We start from the raw sequence: 13,292 nt of genomic DNA on the forward strand, positions 1-13,292 counted from the left end.
CCCACTGACCCCCTGACACTTCCAGACAAGAATTTCAGAGTAATTTACAATCATTAGTTAAATAAGCTTCACAATGCCCTTGTGTGGCAGGTGAGTATTATTATAACCATTTATAGGTAAGAAAATTGAGTCAGGCTGAGATTAAGTGACTTGCTCAAGGTCACACAGGAATTCTGTGGAAAAGCTGAGACTAGAACCTAGAATAGAATCTCCTGCCTCTGAGTCTTATGCCTCAGCTGCAAGACCTCTCTGGTTTTTGCTAGAATGATGGGAGGCAGTTGCACCCTGACCAAAACCAGATCATCAAGGGAAACGCAAGCTCTGCTTCTTTGCTTATCATACTGCAACTGTATGTGACAAAACCCAAGTACAAATACACAACATAATAGCTATGTGCATAAATAGCTACAAGTCTAGTCAGCACTCCCTTGACTTCAGTAAAGATTACTACATTATTACGAAATCACTTAGCTTTTTCATCATTATTGACAGTGCCAAATCATTTGCTTAAATCAACATTAGGATCAAGCCCTTAAAACTGTGAAACTGTATTGTTTTTTTATATTTAGTTTTATATAAAAATAACTATATCATTAATAAATCTTCAAGCCTGAGGGAAATAACTTCTGATTGAGGAAACTCTTGTTGTTTGTTTCTTTTACTGCCACATTTCCAAAAACGTTTGGATGCAGAAATATTAAAGGGTTTGATTCTAATTTTGTTAGCATTTTGTACCATTTTTTAATTTGGAACTTTAAACCTGAAAGATAAAAATGCTGAGCCACCCTCTCTGAAGATGTGCAAAGGAAGCAGAAACTCTCTAGAGTTCTCTTGCTGGGGATAACCCACATGAGGAAGTTCTCAGCAGGTTTAGTGCCACTGCAGGTGTCACGTGGCATGGTCTGGGACAGGGAAGACTAGTGGCTGGAGAAGAATCTGGTATCACCAGCTGGCAGATGGTTTTTTAGGGACTGTTGCCAGCTGAAGCAAGTTAGAATAGTCCCAAGACTGTTCTAACCAACACTAGGGCCGGGGGTGGGACAGAGAATCAAAGAGCTGTAAGTAGTTTCCTCCAGTCACCCCATGTTCTGCTGTGTTCAGTGGAAATTGACTGCTGTCCTTTAAAACATACATTTTATTGGTTCTCCCTACTATATTCTTCAATTCCCTTCCTCTTTACCAGTCTCATTCATATCAACTTGAGTGACACAAAGAATTGACTTTTTTATGTATGTTATGTACAACATTACATCAAAATGGTGAGTCCCTAGCAATTAATGGGATTTCCATGATAGACATACCAAAAAAAATCCACCCAGGTTATAAAACCAAAAGTATATGACAGTCAGCACAAAGGAAATTATGTCAGTATTCAAGCGGTTTTGTTCCCCCCCTTCCTGTCATTCTGCTTCAAAGGAGAGAAATGTATGTTTTCTCCTAAAAGAGAAAAGAATGAATTGAGGAGATTCAAAAGCTGTGCTGTGCCTCCCAACCACCAAAACTGTTAGAGGATATGATCAAGAAAAGCACAAATAAATTGGTTCAATTTTTTAAAAAAACCCTGTTTTTTATGTAATTGCATAGTATTCAGACACTAAATAACTAATCATCCCACATTGTTCTTTTAGCCTGAAGAAAATAATTCAGTACTGCAATTAATACCATTTCTATGGCACATTCCATCTAAAGCATGATTGGAAAGGATCTAGGATATTTGCAGAGGCTGTCTGTTGCTAGAGAACACCGTTCAACAAATAGTACACAGTAGTTTGCAATGTTATCTGTACAATGGTCAAAAAATGGAAACACACTTAGCAAAACAATTGAAATGTCAAAGTTGTTTCCATTTTACAGGAGTTGAAATAGAACAATTTTTCATTTTGGGTAATTTTTTACAAAATATTAATTCAAATTTTCCTCCCTTGTCTTCCTCTCTTCTTCCCCCACCTTTGATGAATATCAGAGTTTAATTTTTTCTTTTGCCGTTTTGTATCTTTTCCAGTGTGTGTGTGTGTGTGGGGGGGAAATACATCATTCATTTTATTGCATTAAGAGGTAGAAGGGAATAAAGGAAAAAGGAAAAACAAGGCGGAAGAAGGAAAAAGACCTTGAATATTCAAAATTTTTAAAATGTCAAAATTTGAAATGTTTTAATTCTGGGTTCTGATGAGAAACAGTAAATAGTGAAAATTTTGCTTAAAAAGGCCATTTTCATCAAAAATTTAAAAGAAAAATGTCAACCAGCTCTAGTTATTTGTATCAGGAAACAGTGCCTTGAGTGCTGGACAGATAATTGCATATCTCAGCGGGTTTCTACTGTAAAATCTTCTGTTGAGTCATATCTCCCATAGAAAAGTAGACAAGAGTTAGACATAGCCAGCATGGATTTTCAAAAGTGAAGTCATGCTTCACCAACAGATTAATTCCCAAGTCACTTCCTCAATGACAGCAGACAGTCGTCATGCAGAAACATTATTTGCTTGGTCTTAAGCAGTGCTTGAACAGGAAAAGTAAATGTTACGCTCCCTGCCCTTTTGTTCCACTGGGCCTCATACAGCTCCAGCCCTGCTCATGTCACCTTCGCTTAGCTTCAAGAACCTTTCTCTGCCCACTAGGACAGCCACTGACTTAAAGAAGAAATTTGTTAAAATGCCATGTAAAGACTGGTATTTTTCATGAAATCCAGTGGATTGAACTCAACGATAGCTAGACTCTACTTAGTATGAAGTGAAACTCCCGCATTGTTTCAGTGCAATTGAAAGGGTCCTCACTCAACTTACAGTGAAGCTTCCATCTGCTTGATTGTGAGCTTCCACTGTGGTAGTTTTAGGAATGCAGCATTTACCACCCACCTGTAAAGGTGGTGGGTGTTAAGTGTCTCATTTCAAGGAGATTAGCATAATTTCCCCCTCCTCTGAGCAGCGGCAGGGAAGAGATGTTACCACTACCCAGCAAGGGACAGGGTAATGATAAATCCCTGGATCCTGTTCTTGAGACAATTACTCCCATAGGGGAGTGAAGAATAGCTGCATTAATCTTGTCACACCTGTTTTCAGTATAACCAAGTAGAGGGAAATTGGGGGATGGGGGAAGGAGGACTGAGGGAGCACAGTAAGAGAGAGGGCAAGACAAAATGGGAATCAAATGAGAAGAAGCTTGGGCGAGATGGGGAAAATCCTCAGTTTTCTGCCAGGGGTGAATCCTCAGCTCTTTAAGCCAAACTCACTTCTCTGACAAATGTCATTCAAGGAGCTCCTCAGAACTTGGCAGCTACGTCCAATAATAATGAATTACAGGTTTGGTCCCTATTCAGAACTGGATACCAGAGAAACAGCATCACTTGTAGGTGACTCAAAAATTTGTTATGTCCTGGTCCTGCCCCAATGAAGGTAGTGGGGGATCTGCAACTGGTTTTAATGAATCAGGCCTCTAATTTCTGCTATAGGTAACCTGCTTCCCCCTGGAGGTATTGATGTGGACACAGTGGCGAAATGAAGAGACACACATACATGGAATTAAGCAGCAGGCTTCAACTGCTATTAAACTTTAACACAGGGGAAGGGTGCTACCAGCCCATCACCCATACTCTCCTATTATACTAGGCATTTAATTGATTTCAGTGTGGGGGTTACTAGGCTCCTTACCATATGACCAGTTAACTGATGCCAGGGTTACAGGGCTCCATACCATATAACCCATATTACCCAGGCTCTCCTCAGTATACCCTACCCCCCCAGGACTCAGCTCTCTCCGAGTCTTAGCACCCTCTCCACAGTTAGGGAGGCAGAGGGTGCAGCATAGTGGGGCTTTGGCCTACGAGGGACACAAGGTCTGACCTCACCCTGCAAAGGCCACAAGGTCTCACGCTATCACCAAAATCCAAAGGCCCATCACAGGTCTTTTACCTCTGGGAACCATTCATTTTATTCTCTTAACTGCACTGGAAACCGTCCACAAGTTGTGACGAATAAACACCATCCTGCAGTATGTTAATTAAGTACTAAATGTGTTCCTTCTGTGGCTTGTAGGTGCTACAAAGAAGGCAAAAAAACCCCAGTCCCTCCCTGGTCTGCTGCAAATTGGCCCATGGGAGAAAAAATAGCATCCTGACCACCTATACAGGTGTTGGCTAGATCTGCAGGATTTGTCAGGCTGGGTTCCCATTCCTAATGTGGGTGGATAGGGTGGCCTTCTGGAATGGGGCCGAAAGAGGCTCCACATGACCCCTTAATTTGCCTAAATCCTGGGAGCTGGGGAGTGCTGGCCCATCAGTACCCCTCTCTACCAGGTGGCCAATGGATGTCAGAGACTCCCAGGGGGAGGAGCTACTTATTGTCCCTTGGCAAGTGTCTCCCTCACTTGCTATTTGGACGTCCACCTTTCTCTGCTATCCTCATCAATTTCCCCACCTACTGAGCGGGTGGGTGGCATTTATTTCTGACAGGGGAGTAACTCAAAACAACAAGGTCTGGGCTGAAATGTATCACTAAGCTGCCCTCCACCTTCTAACTACCTTCTAAATTCCAAAATATGGCCCCATCAGGCTGAGATAAGACAATCATCCTATGAAATTGACTTGGTTTAGAATAAAGCTATATTTTCATAAAAAAAGGTCACTGAAGAACATCAGACAGATAGAGAAACAGAGACACAGGTTTCAGAGTAGCAGCCGTGTTAGTCTGTATCCGCAAAAAGAACAGGAGTACTTGTGGCACCTTAGAGACTAACAAATTTATTTCAGCATAAGCTTTCGTGGGCTACAGCTCATTTCTTTGGAGACACAGTGCACGCTTGCTGCCTTTAGGTTTCTTTTTTTAAAGGGCAGAAAAACTTTAGTGACTCCTTATTGCAAGAATGGGTGTGATACCCTGAATGCTAAGGTTTACAAATTGTTCTTTCCATCTGCCTTAAACTTGTAGGTACATGTTCTTATACTAGATTTCATTTATGTTTGTTGTACAGTTACAGCTCTGTGATCTGATATGGATGAATACGTGTCTATAAACAGGTCACATTTCCACTCCAGAACAAACTATACACACTGTGCAGAGTCAACACTCACCCCTTTCCTTGTATTTGGCTTTATTAATGTGGCAACACAAAACCAACAACTTAACCTCCAGCCCAAGCCTTTTTCCCAGGCTTGGTTGTCTGTAGGGTTCCTGTCTTGTGACATATCAGCACCACTGTCTAGAGGACCAATCCCTTCTCTTCAGAACTATTGTAGAATTACATATCGACAAGCCAAAGTGAGTCAACAGGGCTCAGTCAGCAACTGCCTTCAGGGTTTCAACACCTGCTCTTAGGGTGAGTCCATAGAAGAACCCAGCAACTCTCCATAATAGTGCGTATTACATGCTTGTGTTAGAGATGAACAAACAATGTGATGATTCTAGCCCATTTTTCTGTTGGCAAACTATTCATATAAACATCTGATTTTCAGGAAATAATGTTTAGTCATTAACTGAAAACTCATTAGCATTTTATTTATGGCAGTTCCATCCCAACTTGGTTTGTTTTCCCCTCTTGCTAATTCTTCATACTGCTGAACAGCCATTAAGAGGAGCTACATTAAAAATCCCAGAGGGATGTTGCAGAGCTGTTGAGTTGCTGAGGACAAAAAGCCCAAACCTGCAAATACCTCCTACCATAACTATTCCCAAGGGGACTTCTAATGGAAGTAAGTACTCTTATGAGTAAGTCCCTGCAAGATCCGGCCCCAAAACTGTAATGGAATCCCCGTATTGTGGTTTCAGTCTCTACACTGGATGCCAAGATCTCTGTGAATCTGTCTCTGAAGCAAGCATTCCACATAAAGGTGTCCCTATTTGCTGATGGAGGTATTACCCTTTACATATGCTAACTCTTGCCACTTTCTAGCGAGACCTCTTGCTGGCTTCTTCTTTGGCTACATCTCTTCTCTATTTAGCAAATACAGATAGTTAGTATCTTCTTTGTGAGAAAGTTCTCGAAGTTGTATTTGTCACATCCTTAGGAGAAATACTGGCTCTTGTGGGAATTACACAACTGTGTTATGTTTGCATGGGGCCCCACATACCAACATCTCATAACAAATAATGCATTTTGGTTTATTTATGGAGCTGGGGTGATTTACACTCACTTCTTCCTATTCTTCATTGTGTCTGTGTGAGGCACCTCCTCATATTTTTGAGGTCCTGTGAATCATAAAGGTTCAGAAGGAAACTTCAGTCATTTTTTAATCAGAGGAGGGATAACCATGCTGTCAATGGCAGTATGCCATGCCCTTTCACTCACATTTTTCACTGTTGGTATGTTACTTTCCCTGTTTTTTTTTTACCAGTACTTTAAAAAAAATGTCGACTTGATTGTATTATACGTCACCACAAAACATTTTTATAATAAAGTTTGATTATGTTTTAGCCAAAGAGAATTATTAAGATTTCAAGCCTGGTATATCAGTGAGTGACCTGCATACCAACTCAGAGTTGTAGAACAATATAACAGGAAAAGGCAAAATCTTGATTTTCTTGTAACAAATCAAAATAAACCTTGGTATGCAAAAAATGCTTACAAAATATACCATATAGCTTTGCATTTTTTTGTGCTGACATCTGATTTCTAGCACCACCTGCATGATACATATAGCATAGAACCTCATGGTGAGGTGAATAAAGCCACTGCTATTATACAATAACTAGGATGAAATCTCTCTTCTGAAAACTATTTTCTGTTGCTATTTTGCAAAGGACCATTATTATCCCATGACACTAAAAACACTGCTCTTGCAATGACATCAGATGCACATTACCCATTTCACACGCAAAAGGCATTTGTTTTCTTAAAAATTGATAGTAATATTACACATAAGCACCCCATTTCCTTGTGAAATTGACCCTTTTGAATATATAAATACACTGCTACCTCGATATAATGCCATCCGATATGACACGAATTTGGATATAACGCGATAAAGCAGTGCTCGGGGGGTGGGGGGGGGGAGGGGGGCTGCGCACTCCGGTGGATCAAAGCAAGTTCAATATAACACAGTTTCACCTATAACGCGGTAAGATTTTTTGGCTCCCAAGGACAGCGTTATATAGAGGTAGAGGTGTACTTTTTGTGCATGCAAATGTGAGATTTACACATTCAGTGGGTGAAATACATGAAGACAATTTTTCGTGTGGGGGTGTGTGTGTAAGTGAGAGTTAGGTTCTGGCATTAAAAAACTTGTCCCACAACATGGCATTGTTTTTTATAACATGAGTGGTAAGCCATTAATTTTTTTTGTCATTCTTAACTTATTGGTTGTACAATTCTCAGTCAGGCTGAGAACTGGAAGCAACATTTATTTCTGCAGGCTGATCCTGGCTCTTTATGCAGAGTTATAATAAGGCTTTTAGTATTACACTAACTTGACATATTCATTTGCTCTTAATGGGATTGTTTTGAGATGCAATTCTGGTTATGGTATTTGAGAAATGATCAGTGGTCATGTTATTGCTTTATTGCTAGGCTACCTCATAAATTAATAATTAGTAATTGCAGTGACATATTTGTGCACCGATAGTTCAGTGATGGACATGTTGGAAATACTTACAGTAGATGGAAAGAGCTGTTTATAGTTTAACTGTGTTAACATTTACTCTTCTAGAAGTTTCAAACTCATCTAAAATTTCACTTGGAGGCTGTATCTTGGCTTATAACATTTCAGTCAAGAGGCTTTTTTCTTTTCAGATTTAAAAGTTTAGTGTGACACTCCATGCTTGTGTGACTCCATCACCATAATTTTAAAAGAAATCTAATTTGGGAAGTGTTTAGTTTGTGAGAGCTGACATATGACATGACATGCCTTTGTGATTTTTTTCTTTTTCAATGAACAAATAAAAAAATACAGAATGCATTTGGGTTGCTGTGGGAGACAGGGGACTCCAGCTGGGTAGCAATTTTAGCATGACTTATAACACTTCACAAAATTAGCTTGACCTAGAAGATGGGTTTCTGTACAGTTCTTATGTACTGTACTAGCAGGCTTCAGGAATGGCTGGTAGGGACTGTAATTCTATAAAATAGACCACAAGTATTTGAGAAGGATGGTACAATGGGATAGATTTGGACTTTCATTGGTGTCATTTGAAAGAGTCACCATGATAGATCAAAAATTCAGTGCCTGAGCAAATACACTGTCTAAGATGCTGTATTTGAGATCATCTCATGGACATGTTTTCTCTCACATTCATGTGGACCACTTCCCCTTCTATGCAGCTATGCAAAAAGTAATATTAGGAAAGCACTTATGTGTGTTAGCTGTCTTTTATGCTTTTTTCCTTTTAGAAAAATGTAATCACATTGTCTCCTTTTGCTCTTTATTTAATCTTTTCCTTTTCTATTCATCATATACAACAGTCTGATGGCCACAATTTTAGCTGACATACACCACAGATTGAACCAAGAACCTCTAGATCTAAAAGCATGAGCTGTTACACTTGAGCTAAGGCTCTTCAGCTAGGGTTGTAAGAGACTTACATCCTCTGTGAACCAAACACAGAGATACATACACTTATCAGGCTATGGGGGCTTATGTGTATGTTATATGTATACATGTGATGACGGGGCCTGAGAGAGTTGCCAACTGAGTCGTGTGTGTGTGTGTGTGTGTGTGTGTGTGTGTGTGTGTGTGTGTGTATAATGTCTTATGATCTAGGGATGATTAGAAACACACTTGTAAAGTTTTTCCTTTTTTAAAAATGGCCACTAAGCCATACCTCCCAACAGTCCTGGGTTCGTGGGACTGTCCTGATTTAACCCACAAAACCTCCTCTCCTGGTTAAGTAGAACACTTTCTGCATTCAGTGGTGCCCACAGCCATATGCATGTTATGCACATTGGCAGGAGCAGACCTAGGGAGGCACAGGCACTGACTTTTGTTTTTGCGAGTGGGTGCTGTGGTTTCGGGCCCACATGCAGAAGGGGCCTGGCATCTGGACTGTGGCCCAGCCTCCTGCTGCACCTGTGCTCTGCCCCGAGGCCCAACCATCGCTCGGCTTCTTCCCCCTCAAGCCCTGCCTGCGCTCCTCTCCAAGGCCCCGCCCCTTCTTGGCTCTTCCCCGCCCCGAGGCCTTGCCCACCACTCGCTCCTCTCCACCCCTCCCCCTGCTCACTCTTCTCTGTCCTCCCGCCATGCGAGCGGTAGGCGGGGCCTCAGGGGAAAGAGGCTGAGCAGGGGGTAGGGCCTTGGGGCAGAGCACGGGTGGAGCAGGGGGTGGGGCCACAGTCCGGGCCCACAAAAGATTAATTTAACCTTGCAGGTTTTTGGTGGGTGCTTAAGCCCTAGAGCACCCATGAAGTCGGCACCTATGTAGGAAGCACATCAGGTTTAGCTACTCCTGGGCATGCTCAGTGCCTGCAGGAGAGCTCAGGGTGGGGTCTAACATTGGACCTGGGCTGGACTGTAAGGTGGGAGCTGAGCATGGCACAGACTTGGTCGGTAAGGTGCTGGGACCAGCAGTGGGGATGGCTCCACAGGCATTAGCAGTGACCAATTGCATACTGTTAGCTACTTGAAATATTACGTGGTATGCCCATCACCCATGATTTTCAATGGGATTTAAGTCACAGAATGCCCATAGTGAAGATGACCACTATTTCCCTACAGACTTTACAGGTGGCAGGTAGTCTGCCCTACTAAAGGTGGCTTCCATCTTGCTTTGCTTCCTATGGGAATGGAGGCCAGGCTGCACTCTGTGAAGATGGCCACAGGCTGTGCTGTCAGGAGAGAGGCAGGAACACTGAGAGGGCCAGGTGATTGTGGGGCACAGGGAGGGTAAACAAGGAGATCAGGTGATAATGGGTGGGGATAGGGAGCGAAGCCAAGAGGGCAGGAGGTGAGAATGTGGTTTGAAGAAGGATTGGAAGTTAGAAGGTTTCTTATCATCAGAGTGGTGAGGTTCTGGAATAGCCTCCAAATAGGAGTTGTGGGGCTAAACAACTTAATAAGGGGTCAGGGAGGAATTTCCCCCCAGGTCAGATTGGCAGTGACCTTGGTCTTTTTTCTCTGCTGTGTGTCTGTGTCAGTTGCCAGCATTATCTGGTGTGATAAACTCAGGACAGACAGCTGCAAGGGAGGGGTAGGAATCAGTCCCAGAGGGTTAAAAGGCCCTCCTCCTTATCAACTGGGAGGCAACTACAGGTCGATCAGGTTCAGCTGAGAAAGGGTTACCAAGGTAGCACTTAGAATCAGCTGAGGGGGAGCTACCTGAGATTAATTAGGATCAGCTGATTCCAACTTAGAGCTGCCTGAGACCTTTTTAAACCCTTCCCTGGGAGGAAGGAGGGGGGGAGAGCAGAGAGAGAAGGAGCCCTGCTGCCAGGAGTGTTGGAGCAGCAAGACAGCAAGCCTCACCAGGAGGAGAGGCAGTACTCTCTTCCACAAGGGAGTAAAAAGACTCTAAACAGGACTGGTGGAGAGACGGGGAGCAGACTTCCCCAGTGTCCCAAGGGGGACCATATTACCCAAGCCTGTCTCACCAGGGCTAAAAGCAGCAGAGGCTGGGGAGACTGAGAAGGTGCCTTGCCACACTGGGTATAGCTCATCTAAACATTTCCCTGCCATTTCAGGGGCCTTGAGCCCTGGTGTACCTTGGTCCCTTCTGTGCTCTGCCTGTGGCACATAATAGTCTAGTCCAGTGGTTCTCAACCAGGGGGTCTGTGGCCCCCTGGGGGTCTGTGAGCAGGTTTCAGAGGGTCCATCAAGCAAGGCCAGCATCAGACTCTCTGAGGCCAGGGCAGAAAGCCAAAGCCCCACCGCATGGGGCTGAAGTCCGGGGCCCTGAGCCCTGCCACCTGGGGTTGAAGCCAAAGCCTGAGCAACTTAGCTTCGTGGGGGCCCCTGTGGCATGGGGCCCCAGGCAATTGCCCTGTTTGCTACCCCCTAACGCCAGCCTTGACTTTTATATGCAGAAAATCAGTTGTGATATAGGTGGGCTGTGGAGGTTTTATAGCATGCTGGGGGCGGGGGTCAGGGCTCAGAAAGAAAAAGGTTGAGAACCCCATGTCTAGTCTCCCATAGAAAGGATAGAAAGGAGCATAAACTCTGGCAAGTCAAGTATAAAAGTATAATTAGTCAGGTCAAAAAAGAATTTGAAGATCAACTAGCAAAAGACTCAGAAACTAACAGCCTCAAGGAACACAAGGCCATTGCGGGGAAGCTAAATGAATTCTTTGCATTGGTCTTCACTACAAAGAATGTGAGGGAGATTCCCACACCCAATCCATTCTTTTTAGGTGACAAAGTTGTCCCAGATTTAGTTATCAATAGAGGAGGTTCTGGAACAAATTGATAAATTAAATAATAATAAGTCATCAGGACCAGATGGTATTCACACACGAGTTCTGAAGGAACTCAAATATTAAACTGCAGAACTACTAACTATGGTATGTAACCTATCACTTAAATCAGCTTTGTACCAGATGAAAAGAACAGGAGTACTTGTGGCACCTTAGAGACTAACACATTTATTTGAGCATAAGCCCACTTCATCAGATGCATAGAATGGAACATATAGTAAGAAGATATATATACATACAGAGAACATGAAAAGATGGAAGTTGCCATACCAACTCTAAGAGGCTAATTAATTACGATGAGCTATTATCAGCAGGAGAAAAAAACTTTTGTAGTGATATTCAAGATGGCCCATTTCAGACAGTTGACAAAAAGATGCGAGAATACTTGTTAAGCATCTGATGAAGTGGGCTGTAGCCCACGAAAGCTTATGCTCAAATAAATGTGTTAGTCTCAAAGGTGCCACAAGTACTTCTGTTCTTTTTGCAGATACAGACTAACACGGCTGCTACTCTGAAACCTGTACCAGATGACTGGAGGATAGCTAATGTAACACCAGTTATTAAAAAGGCTGCACAGATGATCCTGGCAATTACAGACCAGTAAGCCTAACTTCAGTACCAGGCAAATTGGTTGGTAAAGAAATTGGTAAAGAACAGAATTATCAGACACATAGATGAACATGATTTGTGGGGAATAGTCAACATGACTTTTGTAAAAGTAAATCATGTCTCACCAATGTATTAGAGTTCTTTGAGGGGGTTGACAAACATTTGAACAAGGGTGATCCAGTAGATATAGTGTACTTGGACTTTCAGAAAGCTTTTTACATGATCCCTGACCAAAGGCTCCTAGGCAAGTAAGCAGTCATGGGAGAAGAGGGAAGGTCCTCTCCTGGTTCAGTGACTGGTTAAAAGACAGGAAACAAAGGGTAGGAATAAATGGTCAGTTTTTAGAATGGAAAAAGGTAAATAGTGGTGTCTCCCAGGGATTAGTACTGGTATTAGTGCTTTGCAACATATTCATAAATGATCTGGAAAAACAGGTAAACACGGAGGTGGCAAAGTTTCCAGACAATACATAATTACTCAAGATAGTTAAGTCCAAAGCAGACTGTGAAGAGTTACAAAGGGATTTCACAAAACTGGGTGATGGGGCAACAAAATGGCAGATGAAATTCAATGTTGATAAATGCAAAGTAATGCACATTGTAAAACATAATCCCATGTATGCATACAAAATAATGGGGTCTAAATTAGCTGTTACTATTCAAGAAAGAGATCTTGAAGTCACTGTGGGATAATTCTCTGAAAACATCTGCTCAATGTGCAGCAGCAATCAAAAAAGCTAACAGAATGCTAGAAACCATTAGGAAAGGGATAGATAATGAGATAGTGATATCATAATACCACTATATAAATCCATGGTATGCCTACAGTTTGAATACTGAATGCAGTTCTGGTTGCCCCATCTCAAAAAAGATATATTAGAATTGGAAAAGATACAGAGAGGGGCAACAAAAATGATTAAGGATATGGAACAGCTTCCATATGAGGAGAGCTTAAAAAGACTGGGACTTTTCAGCTTGGAAAAGAGAAAACTAAAAGGGATATGACAGAGGTCTATAAACTCATGAATGGAGTGCAGAAAGTGAATAAGGAAGTCTTATTTAATACCTTCACATAACACAAGAACCAGGGGTCACCCAATGAAATTAATAGGCAAAAGGAAGTACTTAACACAACACACAGTCAGCTTGTGGAACTCATTGCCAGGGGATGTTGTGAAGGCCAAAATTATCACTGGGTTCAAAAAAGATTTAGATACATTCATGGAGGATGGATTCATCAATGGCTATTAATCCATCCATCAATGGTCAGGAATGCAACCCCATGGTCTGGGTGTCCCTAAGCCTCTGACTGCCTTTGCAACTTTAATAATGTAATTTTAACATGATTTTTTTGTGTGA

At 42.2% G+C, this 13,292-nt stretch overlaps 1 protein-coding gene across 3 annotated transcripts in view; it reads left to right on the forward strand.

Moving 5' to 3' along the window:
- RNF144B (ring finger protein 144B) overlaps positions 1 to 13,292 on the forward strand; it is a 113,186-nt gene that overhangs the window by 30,875 nt on the left and 69,019 nt on the right. Inside the window, exon 1 of one of the 3 annotated variants that reach the window (XM_039526688.1) lies at positions 10,507 to 10,561. The exons of the other annotated variants lie outside the window; for them this stretch is intronic. The gene's annotated coding sequence lies outside the window, so the exon portion shown is untranslated. Of the gene's footprint in view, positions 1 to 10,506; positions 10,562 to 13,292 lie in introns of those variants that run through there. 3 annotated transcript variants of the gene reach the window in all.

This window comes from Mauremys reevesii, linkage group 2 (genome assembly GCF_016161935.1).
Source record: "Mauremys reevesii isolate NIE-2019 linkage group 2, ASM1616193v1, whole genome shotgun sequence".
Classification (NCBI taxonomy): domain Eukaryota; kingdom Metazoa; phylum Chordata; order Testudines; family Geoemydidae; genus Mauremys; species Mauremys reevesii.